Source organism: Sciurus vulgaris (genome assembly GCF_902686455.1).
Source record: "Sciurus vulgaris genome assembly, chromosome: 1".
Taxonomy (NCBI): Eukaryota; Metazoa; Chordata; class Mammalia; order Rodentia; family Sciuridae; genus Sciurus; species Sciurus vulgaris.
Genome location: NC_136461.1, coordinates 20,539,401 through 20,555,589, shown reverse-complemented (window position 1 = coordinate 20,555,589; position 16,189 = coordinate 20,539,401). Strand labels below are relative to the sequence as shown.

The 16,189-nt window shown below is 47.4% G+C and overlaps 1 protein-coding gene, 1 long non-coding RNA gene and 1 pseudogene across 5 annotated transcripts in view; 1 reads left to right on the top strand and 2 right to left on the bottom strand.

The window, feature by feature from the left end:
• The window catches only part of GMEB1 (glucocorticoid modulatory element binding protein 1), a 44,169-nt gene extending 41,165 nt beyond the window's left edge, over window positions 1-3,004 (bottom strand). The window contains exon 1 of one of the 3 annotated variants that reach the window (XM_079114627.1): window positions 2,416-3,004. The gene's annotated coding sequence lies outside the window, so the exon portion shown is untranslated. Of the gene's footprint in view, window positions 1-1,722; window positions 2,122-2,415 lie in introns of those variants that run through there. The other 2 variants (XM_079114629.1, XM_079114628.1) reach the window with 2 other exon arrangements.
• A 61-nt stretch (window positions 3,005-3,065) lies between these two features.
• On the top strand, window positions 3,066-10,290 carry LOC306646738. Its single transcript, XR_013759953.1, has 3 exons — window positions 3,066-3,239; window positions 8,024-8,107; window positions 9,882-10,290. It is a non-coding gene; the product is annotated as an uncharacterized lncRNA (long non-coding RNA).
• On the bottom strand, window positions 8,660-9,452 carry LOC306653626 (large ribosomal subunit protein eL19-like; annotated as a pseudogene). The gene has a single exon. The product of its transcript is annotated as a large ribosomal subunit protein eL19-like (transcript).
• Window positions 10,291-16,189: the final 5,899 nt, after the last annotated feature.

Below are 16,189 nucleotides of genomic sequence, written 5' to 3'. Positions count from 1 at the left end.
TCATCTTTGTGTGTCCTGAAAAATCACTAAAATACGGCATGAGGGCTGGGGTTGTGGCTCAGTGGTACAGTGCTGCCTCACATGTGTGAGGCACTGGGTTTGATTCTCAGCATCCCATATAAATAAGTAAATAAAGGTTCATCAACTAAAAAAAATTTTTTTAAATCTTTTAAAAAATAAAATATGGCATGATGTAATGGTTAAAGTAAGCACAAGTGTTGCATGATTTTAAGAATATTGGAATTGGTAGTTGAAAAGGAATATTCTGAAAATTTCTAACCCCAGAATATAATTTATTCAACACTCTATTGTAACTTTTAGACCACACAGTCTATTCTAAATAAATTTCCAAGTTGAGCCAGGCCTAATGGCATACATCTGTAATCCCACTGACTCAGGAGGCTAAGGCAGGAGGCTCATACATTTAAGGCTAGCCTAGGTAACTTAGGAGACCTTGTATCAAAAAATAAAAGTGCTGGGGACATAGCTCAGTGGTAAAACACTTCCAGGTTCAATTCTCATTACCACACATCAAAAATAAACAAAATAAATAAGAAAGTAAAAAAAGAGAGATTGCTAAATCCAAACTTTATTATTACTTAAGGCCAAAGTCCTTTAATCCACTCCCCCCGCCCTGCATTCTTCACTCCTTTTCATGCATTTAGTAGATGATTTAGAGTGCAGAGTGCTACCTATGTAATGAAGCCAATAGGCAGATCACACCGAACTGCTATGAGGGAAATATCCAGAGCAAATGAAGTTCTTGATAAGTTATAAATTGGAGACTATGTAGGTATTTGGGGAAGCAAAGGGATAAGAGTTCTTTGGCAAGTCATCCCACTAGAGTCCAGGGGATAGGGCTCAAACGAAACCAGTGAAGCTCAGAAGTTCGCCATTCAATGTGTTTGCTGAAGTAAATATGTCATCATTTAGACCAGTAAACAATAAATATACATAATTGAAATAAAGCTAACCGATTAAGAGATAGAGTCCAACCGTTTAATTAAAACATCCCATAGCCTGGCATGGTAGCACATGCCTGTAATCACTGCAACATCAGAAGGCAGAGGCAGAAAGATCCCAAGTTGGAGGCCAGCCTCAGCAATTAGCAAACCCCTGTCTCAAAATAAAAAGTAAAAACAAAAGGCTGAGGAGGTAGCTCAGTAGTAAAGCGTCCCTAGATTCAATTCCCGGTACCTACAGAAAGAAACATTCCAGAATTGCACTTTGGTAACCACTAGCAGAGGCAAGGACAGGAAGAAAACCCATTTTCTTGGTTTTTCTCCAGACACCACTTTTTATTTGCTATTTCTCTCGTTTTTGAGAGAAGTCAGGGTTCCTCCGGCTCCCTGGACAGCCAAGCCCCCCTCTGATCCCTAGGTCAAGTCTGGTGGATCCCTCTCCAAGACCCTCACATAGCCTCATCTCTCTGGCGCCTCAAGTAGATGACACTGAGCCAAGTCCCCAGTCATTTCAGAAGCAGGGGTACCCTCATCTTTCCCTCAATTGTCTTCTCCCCCACTCTCAAGCGGGAGGACCTGAAGAGGACCACCCTGTTCTCTGCCTCTGCAGCGGAGACGCTCGCCTTCGTCCCTCAGAGGTGGACCCCTCTCGTCCCCACTTCAGCAGGCTCCAGGTGTCTTCCACCGACCCTCATCTGCGGGCCTGCTCGCTCCCCCTTGGAGCTCCTTCCTTGTCCCTTGCCCTTGGAAAAGGACCTGCCTCCTGTCCCTTTGGCTGCATGGCCGAGGGCTCTAACCGCCCCTCGGATGCAGGCCGGACCCTCCTTCCCTCAGCAGGACCCCCTCTCAGCTCTCGCTGCCCGCCGACGCTCCGAGGGTCTCCCGCGGGCGGCATCGGGGCTTCCCTCCCCTCTGCTTCCTCCCGGGCGGGCGCCAGGCCCCTCCCAGCTACTCATCGAAGGGCCGGAGCTCACGGACCCCGCCCGTGGGGGTACCCCGGGCGCCCCCGACCCCTCGCCCGGGTCCTGGGCGCCCGGACGTCTCGGTCCGGAGTCGCTCCGGGCCTCCAGGCCCCTCGGCCCAGGACTTCCGGGCCCCTGGGTCCGGGGGCGCGGGACCCCCCACCCCGAGCCGGGCTCGCCGGCCCCGCCGGCCTGGTCCCCGGGACCCGAGCACAGGCGGCGCGGCCGGCCGCGCTGGGGGCGGCCCGGCTGCTCGGGCGGACCCAGCGGCAGCGTCCCCCCACCCCCCCGCGGCGCCGCGACGTCCGCTCGCTCCCCGGCGGCGGCGGCGGCACGCACAGGGCGTGGGGAGGCGCCCGCGGAGGCAGCAGCCCCCCGCCCCCTGCGCGCCCGCCCGCCCTCGCCGGCCGCCGCGCGGCCCCCGCGCCCGCCCCCCCGCCCCCACCCCACCCCGCGCCCGCGCCCGCGCGCCCACCCCTCCCCCTCCTCACCGTCTCCGTCGGGCGGGCGGGCGGCGAGCGGCCAGGGCGGGCGGGCGACGGAGCATGCGCAGAGGCCGCCACGGCTGCTACCGCCACCGCCGCCGCCAGGCCGGGCTTCAACACTTCCGGCCGCCGCCGCCGGCGAGCTGGCGCCTTAAAGGGGACGCGTTCCTATTTGCCAGCCCCGCCGAGGATAAACCTCAGCCGTGGGGTTTGGGCTTTTCTTGAGCATGGGGTCTTGAGACCTTGAAAGGCAGTGTTGGGAGGGTCGCTAGTGACTCCAGGAACTCTTTTCCCCACCCCACTTTGCGAGGCCTAAATTAAAGAATCACCTCATCCACATCGGGGACCAGCCAGGTTTCTCTACTCCTCTGGAGGACTCTATCCCGTTTACCTCCCCAAATCCTATTTGATGCAGTTTAGAGCTTATGGGACCTTCAAGTTACCATCCAATTATCAATTTGAAATCAAAAGATCTGTCTGGGGCGGGGGTGGCACGCCTGTAATCCCCGTGACTGGGGAGGCCGAGGCAGGAGGATTGCAAGTTCCAGGTCAGCCTGGGCAACTTAAGACCCAAGATGAAGAGGGCTGGGATGTACCTCAGTGGTAGAGCCCTTGTTTAGTATGCTGGAGGGCCTGGGTTCAGTCCCCAGCCAGGCACCGGGCAGGAATCTGGCCGAGCAAGCCCCTTACGCCTGATTCATGACCGTTTGCTGGGGCTCTCCTATTTGTGAGGTTCTGGTTTCAAGTCCTGACTTCGCTATTGGAACTTCAACGACTCTGGAAGAGTGACGTGGCAGTTCTAAACCTCTGTTTTCCAAAAGCCATAATGTGTATGTATCAAATAGATGATACATCAGAAGTGCTTGGGAAAGTTCCTGGGATCAGTAATAGTAACTAACAAGTATTAAAACTTTCCGTGACCAGGCTTTGGGGAAGATGCTTTTGTTTAGTATAAGCCTCACAGCAACCGTGTTAAATAGATGAGATTCTTTTCACTACCATTTGACAGATTAAAAAAAAAAGAAAACAGGAGAAGCTAAATGGGATAGCCAGGATGTAAGCTCGGGCACTTCTTTCATTAGAGTATATGGTTACTAGTGCAAAGGTGGTTGCTATCGTTATTAAGAGCAAATGAGTGGGTAGTGGTGGCTCTCTCCTATAATCCCAGCAGTTTGGGAGGTTGAGGCAGGATGATCACAAGTTCCAGGCCAGTCTCAGGGATTAAGCAAGACCCTGCTCAGAAGACAAAAAGGGCCAGGAATGTGGCTCAGTGGTAAAGTGCCCCTGGGTTCAATCCTTGGTACTAAAATAATAATAATATGTTCAAAGACAAAGTAAGTGGGAAATGAGACTGAAGAGGGAAACTGGTACCAGATAGTCAACTTAAGGAACTATATCTTGCTTTGGTAGGGACCCAGGTCTGTTTGTTTGCTTTCCTGTTTGGTGCTAGCGATTGAACCCAGGGTTTCCAGCATAGTAAATACAAGCACTGCCACCGAGCTACATCCCCAGCCCCTCCAGAGGTTTTGGTTATTTATTTATTTTTATTGTTGAGACAGGATCTCATTATGTTGCCTCTGCTATCCAGGCTGGCCTCAAACTTGCCATCCTCCTGCCTCAGCCTCCCAAGCAGCTGGGATTACAGGTGTCTGCCACCACACCTGGCTCATGGGAGTTTTGAAGTCCTTTCCACCTGCACTGCCAACACCCAGCTCCAGCCCACAGGATTAGTCTATACCACTGCAGAAATTTTCTAGTGGTCAGCACCCTATCCACCCCACCCTCAAATGTTATCTGCCCTATGTATGGCAAGTAATCTCTGAAGGAGATAAAAAGTCAAATTATGTTTCCTCCCTGTTGAAAATCCTTTAATAGCCTCCCATTGCACTTAGACTTCCACCCAGATCCCTCACCAGGGCATCCACACATGACCTCCTTCCTGGCCTCTCCTCTGCCTCGCCTTCTCCCCAACTGTGCTCCGAGTACCTTGAGCTCCTGTGTGTGCCTGGAACCCCTCAGGACCTTATCACTTGCTGTTCCCTCTTCCTAGAGAGCTCCTCCTTCTGTCTTCAGAGCTGATTCTCATCTTTCATTCTTCTGCCTTCCTTCATTCCCAGCTCAGGTCAGGTCCCAGCCACGTTGTTCTCTGTCTTTTCCATCTCTGGTTCCATCAGGGCAAAGACAGCATGTGAGAGCTCCTACCCCTTATATGCCCCTGCTTACCTGCATAACAACCTTCACAATTTGTTTCCTCTGTTTTTTTTGTTTGTGGTGCTAAGGATCGAACCCAGGACTTTGAATATGCTAGGCAAGGGCTCTACCACCGAGCCACATCCCCAGGCCTCTCAGTGTTTTACTTTGTTCAGATGGGAGCTTGCTGTATTGCCCAGGATAGTCTCCAACTCCTGGGCTCAAGCTCTCTTCCCAGAACCTCCCGAATAGCTTGGATTATAGGCTGTGTTGCTGCATGTAATCCTCACAATTTCAAATTCCCTAGATTATGTATTTGTCTATTGTACATTAATCGTTATCACCTACCTTACACAATATTTGAAGTAGTTCATTGCATGGCAAATGTTTGTTGTTGGGATGAATGAATGATCAGAAAAATTTTTAAAAAATGAAACCTCAGGTGTGGTGGTGCAGGCCTGTAATTCCAGTTATGTGGGAAGCTGAGGCAGGAGGATCACAAGTTCTAGGCCAACCTAGGCAATTTAGCAAGACCCTGTCTCAAAACTAAATATACGCTGGGCACACCTATAATTCCAATGGCTCAGGAGGTGGAGGCAGGAGGATCACAATTTCGAAGCCAGCCTCAGCAACTTAGCAAGGCTCTAAACAACTCGATGAGACCCTGTCTCTAAGTAAAATATGAAAAAGGGCTGGGGATGTAGCTCAGTATTTAAGTGCCCTGGGTTCAGTCCCTGGTAACAATCAATCAATCAATCAATAAAGGGGGGGGATGTAATTCAGTGGTACAGTATCCCTGATTCAATCCCCAGTACTGAAAAAAAAAAAAAAAAAAAAAAGGGGGAGGGGAATATATTGTCTTGATGGGGTGCTGGAGGTACAGAGTTCATGCTTAGCATGTATGAGGCCCTGAGTTCAATCCCCAGCAACAAAATAAACAAAACAAACTGCAGAGGGGAAAGACCAGGAAAAGGAATCTGTGGGGAGAGTGCTGTGATGATCCAGGCAGGATAGCACATCAGCAGTCTTAAGCTAGAATGACAATGAATGACAGAGGATCCTTCGTATTTGGTGCAGAAGTGTTTGCAAAATTTCTCCACAAGCATGATTTGGAGCTCATGTTACAAGTTCCAACTTGGCAGTGTCAAAATGATGCTGATGTCTTTGCTGGCTTTGCAATCATACCCCTTGGAGATGTTATGGGTCTCATGGCATTCAGCTTTTATTTCCCTCTGCAGGCTTTAAAACCTGAGAAGAGCCTGGTGCAGTGGGGCACACCTATAATCCCACAGACTCAGGAGGCTGAGGCAGGAGGATCTCAAATTCAAAGATAGCTTCAGCAACTTAGCAGAACCCTAAGCAATTTAGCAAGACGCTGTCTCAAAAGAAAAAGAAAAAAAGCCGGGGTGGCTGGGGATGTGGCTCAGTGTTTCAGTGTTCAGCACCCCTGTGTTCAAACCCTGGGGGAAAAAAAGAAAGGAGAGACAGACAGTCAGAGGGACAGAGAGCGAGAGAAAGAAAGAGAAAGAAAACCTGAAAACACATCAGCAAAGAGCCCACGTGCTCCAGACTTTATTCCAAATTGGAATCAAAGACATTAGTAACAGACCCGTTTGGGGGGCCAGAGGTGAGAAAGGGTCACCCCAACTGAAGGAACAAAGCCTAAAGAGTTGGTTTGGCAATTTGGGGATTGAGGAAAAGTAAAGTGAGGAGTCAGTTTGGACTGTGGAGCCTGAGGTGCTGTCGGGACCTCCAGATGAAGGTGTCCAGAGGAAGCTGGATTGACTGGTCTCAGGCAAGAGGCCAAGACTGGAATTTGGGACCTATTGTGTAGATGGGACCACCAAAGCCAAGAGTGGATGGGATCGCCCAGGAGAGAGTGCAGGGAACCTGAGGACCAGAGGCTTAAACCTAGGCAGCACCGTGACTTGAGGCACCTGCAGACACCAACCAGAAGTGGTGGGAAAAGTTGTGACCCTGGACGGAAAGGAGATGGACCCACTGAGCAGCCAGGGAGTTTCCAGAAGGAGGGAATAACACCAATATTAGAAATGCAGAGAATCCTGGCAAGGAAAAGGAGTAGTAGCCTTGGATTGGCAAATGAGAGGTCACTGCTGATCCTTCAGGGGTGGGGTACCCTTTGAGGTTTCTAGAGGAGGCCAGAGTATAGAGGATCAGGTTGGAATAGAACAAGTGCAGAGAGAGTGAGTGGATACAACTCTTTTAACTTTTTTCTTTTTTAGCTAGTCTGGGGTGGTGGCGCAGGCCTGTAATCTCAGCGATTCAAGAGGTTGAGGCAGGAGGATCACAAGTTCCTTAACAACTTAGCGAGTATCTCAGAAACTTAGGGAGACCCTGTCTCAAAATAAAAAAGGACTGGGGATGTGGCGCAGTGGTAAATTGCCCCTATGTTAAATTCCCAGCAGCAAGAAAATTACAAAGTACGTGAAAGGATGGAGAGGTGATGTTCTGTGTTTCCCCCTGGCTATTTCCTTTCAGTCTTTTTTCTATACAATTTTCCCCTTTACCTTGGTGAATTATCATAAATACACAATTTCACATTGTACTTTTTTCCTTCACTAAATACTGTTTTCTAAACATTGAACTTTCTTCTCTTTTTTTCTTTCTTCCTTTTGCTTTGCTTTCCTTCCCCCCCCCCCTCTCTCTTTTCTCTTTTTTCCAGAGGTGGGAATCAAACCCAGAAGTTCAAAACCCAGAGAGCATCACACATGGTTGGCAAGTGCTTTACCACTGAGATACCCCAGCCCTCTTCTTTGCTCAGTATGAAGGATATTTGGATACTTGGGCCACCAGCCTGGTTCCTGTCTTCCAGCATTCTAGGAGTAGATCTGATTGAAGAGCAATTTTGTTGAGGAGATGATTCTGTTCACTTGGGTGAACATAAAAACCAAACAGTGGAAATACCTTTGGAAGCCGTCAGCAGGGTTAGAAAAGGTCTGTGAGGGATGTCAAGACACCCAGATTCCCTTAGAGAGACTGTGGGTGTAAGCTAGACATGGGCCCCCTGTGGCTACAAGCCAGCGTGTTAACAGCAATGAGACTGAAGGGGTGATGCCCAGGCTTGCTGAGAGCTTGCCAGCCTCCACACACTGCCCTAAACACTTAGATCGCCAACCTCACAGGTCCTCTTATTAATCCCTCTTAGGGGGAGAAGTTGAGCAACTTTCCCAAGTTCATATATCTAGGTAGTGGCTGGGTGGGAGCTGAGGATAGACAGTTCCCTCCAGAGCCCATGCTCCTGATTACCCCTCTACTGGAAGTGTCTGTACCTAAGTGTACATAGAATCATTTGGGGAGATTGTATAAAATACTACTATCGGGACTGCCCTAGATGAACTCAGGCAAGATGTCTGTGGATGGGATGGGATACAGTCATTAGTTTTTTTTCCTTTTTTTGAGACAGGTCTCACTGTTGTCCAGGCTAGCCTTGGACTTTTCGACCCAAGCAATCTTCCTGCCTTAGCCTCCCAGGTAGTTGAAACTACAGGTATGTACTACCATGCCTAGATTTTTTTTTTTTTTTTTTGTATCAGGATAGAACCCAGGAGCATTTAACCACTGAGTTACATCCCAGCCCTTTTTTCTCTTTTCTTTTGAGATAGCGTCTCACTAAGTTGCTTAGGACCTCATTAAGTTGCTAAGTGTGGCCTGGAACTTGCGATCTTCCTACCTCATCCCCCCAAGTCGCTGGGGTTACAAGCAAGCGCCACCGCATTTTTTTTTTTTTTTTTGGTGGTGGTACCGGGGATGGAATCCAGGTTCTTGCATATGCTAGTAGGCAGATGCTCTACTACTGAGCTACATTCCTATCCCCCCATTTTGTAAAAAATTTTTTAATATATATTTTTGAGTTGTAGATGGGCACCATACCTTTATTTTATTTATTTTTATGTGGTGCTGAGGATCGAACCCAGCACTAGACAAGCGCTCTACCTCTGAGCTACAGCTCTAGCCTCCCAGCCCCCTTTTAGGACAGGGTCTTGCTAAGTTGCCCAAGTGATCCTCCTGCCCCAGGTCCTATACTCCTGAGCTGGGAGTATACGTTTGTGCTGCCACACCTGGTACAGCTGATAAATATGTTTTAAATGCCCCTAGATGACTGCCATGGCCAGCTAAATTGAGAACCAGGGCTCTTAAGTTTGTTAACTATATGCCGAGTACCAACAAGAGCAGCGGTGATAGTAATAGCCAGTCTTGAGTACCAGGCCCTCTTTTAAATTTTTGTTTTTAAACAGATAAAGTTTGTTTTTATTTCAAGGACTGAGACCACTATGTACAGACACAAGAGGGGAGCTTTTTTTCTTGGTCTCTTCCTCCTTGGACAGAGTCTTGATGACCTCTTCCTTCTTGGCCTGCAGGCGCTCATCACGGCGCTTGCATGCCTCCTTGGTCTTAGACTGGCCAGTCTCAGCCTGGTCAGTCAGAAGCTTCCTGTGGGCCTTATCCGCCCTCAACTTGTGGATGTGTTCCATGAGAATCCACTTGCTTTTGTCCGTCAATCTTCTTAGATTCAAGGTACCTCCTGAGCAGCCTACGCAGAATCCGCATCCTCCTCATCCAGGTTACCTTCTCCAGCACTGGAGCATTAGCTGTGCCCTTTCGCTTACCTGTGCCCATATGCCTGCCCTTCCAGCAAGCCAATGTATTTTTCCGGCATCCAGCCCAGGAATGGACAGTCACTGGTTTGCGGATGATCAGCCCATCTTTGATCAGCTTCCGAATCTGCTGATGAAGGCTGGCACTGGCAATTTCATTGGTCTCATTGGGGTCCAACCAGACTTTCTTTTTCCCACAGCGGAGGGAAGCCTCTTCTGAAGCCTGAGCATACTCATGGCTGCGGCTGCGGCAGCGAAAGGCCAAAGTTTTTATATATATTAAATTATCTAATCTTTAGAAGGTAGGTACTAGTAGCTCCCCATTTCACAGATAGAAAAACTGAAGTTGCATAGTTGATAAGTGGTAGCAAAGCCAAATCTGGGCTGCTTGCTGTAGTCCATACTATGGCCTGACCATTTCAATTTCCTGAGACCAGCTGCTCAGAGGGTTAAGAGTCAAATAAGCCAACATCACTTGAATCCTCAATGGTGGCACAATGCTAGGAAATTTCCCAGAGGTGGGCTTTCAAGTAGGGAATATCCCTTCCAGGTGGTTTCAAGACTGGGCAGCAACAGAGCTGCCACTCTCACTGGGTCTGTCTGGTGTCCAGTCTCTGTTCCAGGTCGTCTTTTCCTCTTTTGTAGCATTAATTCCTTTCTGCCTAGGCCAGAGGTTACACCTCCAGCGTGTCCGGGATGGAGGCTTGACTGGAATCCATAGCAGGCCTGTGGGGGCTGGACCAGCAAGAGTCTGAGTCATCTGGAGGGGTACAGCTCCTCTGCTGGCTTGTTGTGTCTTCCCAGTTCCGTGCCCAGTGTGGCCAGAGCATCCAATTTGGAAGAGGAGGTGGAAATCGTGGATGTTACTTGGTATCTCTGAATTTGTAAATGTTGATGCCCAATTAAAACAAACAGAACAAACTTCAAGAGTCATCTGGGTGCAGCGGCGCCTCCCTGTAATCTCAGAGACCCTGTGGACTGCGGCAGGAGGGTCATAAATTCAAAGCCAGCCTCAGCAATTTTGCAAGGCTCTAAACTTCGCAAGACCCTGTCTCAAAATAAAAAATTTAAAAAGATCTGGTATATAGATCCATGAGAGCACTCCTGGGTTCAATCCTCAGTACCACACACAAAAAAAGTCGTCTGGGTTCTCCATTACTGGTCTATGAAGAGAAGTGACCTAGGGTCCCCAGGTGGCAGCTTCTCTTCCCAGGTGTCCATGTCCAGCCTGGAACAGTCTCCGGCTGCCTCACCAGCCACTGACTCTCCAAACTCAACATGCCCACAGCGTAATTCATCCTTCCTTTTTTCCTTTTCCTTGGATGGCCCCAACAAACCTGCTTCTCCTCCCATGTCCCGACATCAGGGAATAGTGCTTCCATCTCTCAGTTACTTCTCAGAGACCCCTATAATACCTCTTCTCTGAACTCCACTTAGTCTGGGTCTTTCTTATCTGCCTTGGTTCCAGCCAGAGCCTCCGAATTTGTCTCCTCACTTCCTGTTCTGCTGCCCTGAATCTTCGGTCTTCAACCTTCCACTGGCCTTCTGTCTCCTTAGAATAAAACCTGAGCTCCTTACCAGTCTGTGTGACCCTACGTGACCTGGTATTGGGATCTTCTCTTGACTGTGTCCCTCTGCTGTGTCCCATCGGCCTCTTCAATGTTCCTCCAACACACGGTCCTTCCCAGGGCTGTTTCCCCAGGCCTGGCACACTCTTCCTCCAGCCTCCAGCTGCCTCCTCCCTGTCCCCCAGGGCTTCCCTGTTCTCACAGTCTCAAGTTTCCCCCGGTTTCTCTCCCTCTCTTTGGTAATGCCCTCCCACACCGTAGGTAGTTCATTCCTGTCTGAACCCGTTCCCCTCCACAATATGTGCTCTACAGTGGAATTTCCATTAGAGCAAGGACAAAGTCATATTAGTCCAGGATGACACCCAGACCCTAGAATGTTGCCTGGTACACAGAAATCACTTGGAAAGTGTTTATTTAGGACTTCTTGCACTTTTGTGTCTATCTCCCTACCCTGCACAGCTTACCCTTCCCTCCTGCATCATCCACATTCCCAGAAGCCAGAAACCACTAACAGATGGGGAGTGAATCAGAAAAGGAGGCAGAGGGAGAAAGGGAGGAAGTTCTGTCAGTTGGTACAAAAAAACAAAACAAAAAAACCCAAAAAAACTCCTGATGAATCTAGATGGAGTCAGGTGAATCACCTCCTCCCCCATCCCAGCCTCTGTTCTACCCTCACCCCCAGTCCACTACCAGAGCCAAAACCAAAAGGCCAATTTCTGGTTTAGGAGTCCTAGAGTACAAGACTCAAGTCCTGCTGGACCTGTGACCTTGAACTAGTTTCTGCTTCAGCCTGTTTTCTTTCTTTCTTTCTTTCTTTCTTTCTTTCTTTCTTTCTTTCTTTCTTTCTTTCTTTCTTTCTTTCTTTCTTTCTTTTTTTTTTTTTTTTTTTTTTTTTTTTTTTTTCTTTCTTTCTTTTTTTTTTTCTTTCTTTCTTTCTTTCTTTCTTTCTTTCTCTCTCTTTCTCTCTCTCTTTCTCTCTCTCTTTCTCTCTCTCTCTCCCCTTTCTCTCTCTCCCCTTTCTCTCTCTCTCTCCCCTTTCTCTCTCTCCCCTTTCTCTCTCTCTCTCCCCTTTCTCTCTCTCTCTCTCTCTCTCTCTTTCTTTCTTTCCCTTTTTTGTACTGGGGATTGAACCTGGAGTGTTTTATCTTTTGAGACAGGGTTTTGTTATGTTACATAAGGCCTTGCTAAGTTGCCAAAGCTGGCCTCAAACTTGTGATCCTCCTGTCTCAGCCTCCCAAATTGCTGTGATTTCAGACAGGCACCACCACACCTGGCTTTCGGCCTGCTTTCTTTCTCTCTTTTTTCATTTTCTCCCCCACCCCCGCCCCGCCCAGTTCCAGGGACTGAACCCAGGGGCACTTAATCACTGAGTCACATCCCCAGCCTTATTTTTTTTTTTTTTTTTTTTTTTTTTTAGACAGGGTCTTTGGAAGTTGCTTAGGGCATCACTAAATTGCTGAGGCTGGCTTTGCACTTGTGATTTTCCTGCCTCAGCCTCCTGAAGCTTTGGGATTACAGGCATGCACCACCATACTCAGCTTTCAGCCTGTTTTATTATCTGAAACTGGGAGAAGGTAGTGGTACCTCACTGGTAGAGGGCTGTGAAGAGATAATGAGGTAATCAACATACATAAAATAACTTAGAACATTGTTCTGAATGTAATAAGCACTCAAGAAATGCTAGCTCAAGCTGGGTGTGGTGGCGCACGCCTGTAATCCCAGTGGCTCAGGAGGCTGAGGCAGGAGGATCACATTCAAAGCCAGCTTCAGCAACTCAGTGAGGCGCTAAGCAACTCAGTGAGACCTTGTCTCTAAACAAAATACAAAATAGGGCTGGTGATGTGGCTCGGTGGTTGAGTGCCCTGAATTCAATTCCCAGTACCCCACCCCTCAAAAAAAAAAAAAAAGAAAAGAAAAGCTAACTGAGCAGGACATGATGGCACTTGCCCGTAATTCCAGCTACTCCCAAGGCTGAGGCAGGAAGATCACAAGCTCAAGGCTAGCCTGGGCAGTTTCATGAGACTGTGTCTCAAAATAAAAAATGAAAAGGGCTGGGGATGTAGCTCAGTGGTGGGGCACCTCTCTAGGTTCAATACCTGGTACTACAAAAAGGAAGGAAAAGGAAAAAGGAAGTGCTGGCTGGTCTTACTGTTAATACCCTTCCTACCCGTACCCGCGCACCCCGGCAGTACTGCCTTCACCGTCCCCTGGCCTTAGTGAAGGCCTATCTGGGCCTCAGTGTCCTTTGTCTGTGAAGGGTGCCATTGTGAGCCCTTGTTCTATACCAGGTGCTGCGTGAGCCCCTGCTGTACACACTGTTTAACCCATGATAATAAACTTTCCAAGCCAGTGACCACCTCTCAGTCCAGTGCCAGGGACACACCCAAAATCTTTCTTCTTCACTATCTTATTTTGCCTTTTTAAATTTTTACTTTTGTACAGGGGATTGAACCCAGGGGTGCTCTACCACTGAGCTATGTTCTCATGACTTTTTATTTTTTATATTTATTTTTAGATAGTGATAGACCTTTATTTTATTCATTTATTTATATGTGGTGCTGAGACTCGAACCCAGTGCCTCACACAAGCGAGGCAAGTGCTCTGCCACTGAGTCACAACTCCAGCCCTTATTATGATTTTTTAATTTTGAAACAGTCTTGCTAAGTTGCTTAGAGTCTCACTAAGTTGCTGAGGCTGGCCTGGAACTCTGACCCTTTTGCCTTAGGCTTCCAAGTCACTAGGATTACAAGTATGTGCCACTGTGCACAGAACCATCTTTTCTTTTTTTTCTTTTCTTTTGGCAGTACTGGGGATTAAACCCGGAGGTACTAAAGCACTGAACTAAGTTCCCAGTCCTTTTTGATTTTTTTGAGACAGGGTCTCAATAAATTGGGGATTGAACCCAGGGCCTTGTGCTTGCAAGGCAAGCACTCTACCAATTGAGCTACATACCCAGCCCCTTTGGAGGCTAACCTTGAACTTTCAATTCTCTTGCCTCAGCCTCCTATAATAGCTAGGATTGTAGGTGGGTGCTACCACGTACGGCTTCAGTTTTCTTTCTTTTCCTTTTTTAAATTGTTTGTTTGTTGCTGGAATTTGACCCAGGGTCTCTCCATGCTAAGTACAAGCTCCACCACTGGACTGAGTTTTTAGCTTTTTATTCAATATTTTACTTTATTTGATAAAATATGTATAACATAAAATTTGCCATTTTTATTTGTTTTTTTTGCAGTGCTCAGGATCTAATCTAGGGTCTTACATGTGTAAGGAAAACATCCTACTACTGAACTATATCCCCAGTCTCAAACTTTAAAAAAAAATACTTTGTTTTAGTTGTAGGTGGACACAATACCTTTATTTTATTTTTAGGTGGTGCTGAGGATGGAACCCAGGGCCTCAATGCACACTAGGCAAACGTTCCACCACTGAGCCACAACCCCAACCCCCCAGTCTCAAACTTTTTTCTTTTTCTTTTTTAGCTATGAGAATAAGGTTGTGATTTTAAATTTTATTTATTTGTTTATCTATTTTTTGTGATGCTGGCGATTGAACCCAGAGCCTGTGCATGCTAAGTAAGTACCCTACCAGTAAGCTACAACCTGGATGCAGCCTCCCTTCGCCTTTTTTTTTCCTTTTTTTAAATGTATGTATGTATGTATGTATGTATTGTGTGGCAGCACTGGAGCAAACTCCACCACAGCCCTTTTAATTTTTTTAGCCATTTGAAGACATAAAATTCAAATAAAATAAAAACAAAAAAATATAGTTCAGTGGCATTAGGGACATTCAAATTGTGCAAAAATCACCACCATTGGGCTGGGGATATAGCTCAGTTGGTAGAATGCTTGCCTTGCAAGCCCAAGGCCCTGGGTTCAATCCCCAGCACCTAAATAAATAAATCACCACCATCCATCTCCAGAACTTTTGCATCATCCCAAACAGAAATTCTGTGTATCCACTAAACGTAACTTCCACCCCACCTCCCCTCTCCTTTCTCCTAGAAACAACTATTAATTCTCTGAATTCGACTTTTCTAGTTACCTCATGTACGTGGTATTATATACTTGCCCTTCTGCGTCTGACTTGTCTCATTAAACATGAGGCATGGTTCATCCAAGTTGTAGGAAGTTATAAGGTGTCAGTACTCATTGTTTTTGGTTTTTTTTTTTTTTTTTTTTTTTTAAGACAGGGTCTCGCTAAATTGCTGAAGCTATTTTTGAATTTAAGATACTCCTGCCTCAACCTCCGTGCGCCACCTCGCCCCCCAACCCCTCTTGTTTTCTTTTTTTTTTTTCCACTTGAAATGGCTTGAATCCTCCCCACCAGACTCATATACTCACCACGACATCCGACCCGACTACTCCTTAATCTTGACCTTACAATTGTGCCCGAGCTTCTAGAAAAATACAGAAACAAGAAATAGAACTCCGCACAACCTACCAAAGTTGTACTCTCCTTGAAAGTCGTAAGAGCCCTACTACCCCGTTGCTTCTTACGGCACAAAGAGTCAGAGCCAACACTCAAAAACTCGCAATGCTTGCCATCTCCTACTTTTCACACAGCTAAACTTAAGGGCGCCGGGACCAACGATCACCAGCTGCCCAAGTACCAAAAAATTATGCTTCCGAAATCTCTTGATGTCGATTCCGCACGAAGAGCAATCGAGTTGCCCTACGTGTGCCACTCACGACAGAAGCCCTTTTTGCCTTAGCGATACGGAACCAGAGAGGCGGTGGTGTTTGGTTCATCTTTTGGTAAAGGTGAAAAAAATGCTCAAAGAACTTCTGATTCCACGTTCCTGAAGCAAAGAAGGGAGTTCCAAAACCTTCTGGGCCGGAGGGAAAGGTTCGCATAGACAATCGATACTGCCTTTTCGATTTTTATTTAGAATGCAGGCAAAAACTTGAGTTAATATGCAAATATGAGCAGTGCTTGCTGGGAAGGTGCTGGCAAACGCCCAGAGAGGGGCGAGCAAGAGCCGCTGCGGGAGCTAGCGGGTTAGCGCTGCCAGCTGCAGTGCGCAGTGGGGTCCCTCCCTGTAGTTGGTTGCTCCTCACTAGAGGGGCCCTTACGAGGAGACATGTCGGTGGCTGTGGGTACCTAACTGGGGAAGACATGAATCCCGACCTATCAAAATAGCAAATACGCAAACTTGGGCCACTTGTAGCCATTTACCCTAGATCGGTCTCTGCCCGGGTGCATAGGAGGTATCAGACCATTTAAGAGGGAAAACTGGAAGCACCCTAAACTCCTAGGTGACATCAAGTAACAAGCATGTCACAGTGTGTTCATATGATGGAATGCTATATGCAGTACTTTGATGGAGTGAATTAGCCATCAAAATAAGTTGAGTCATAAGTTTTAAGAATAAGGTACATGATACCATTAATACGAAAAATGAAGCAA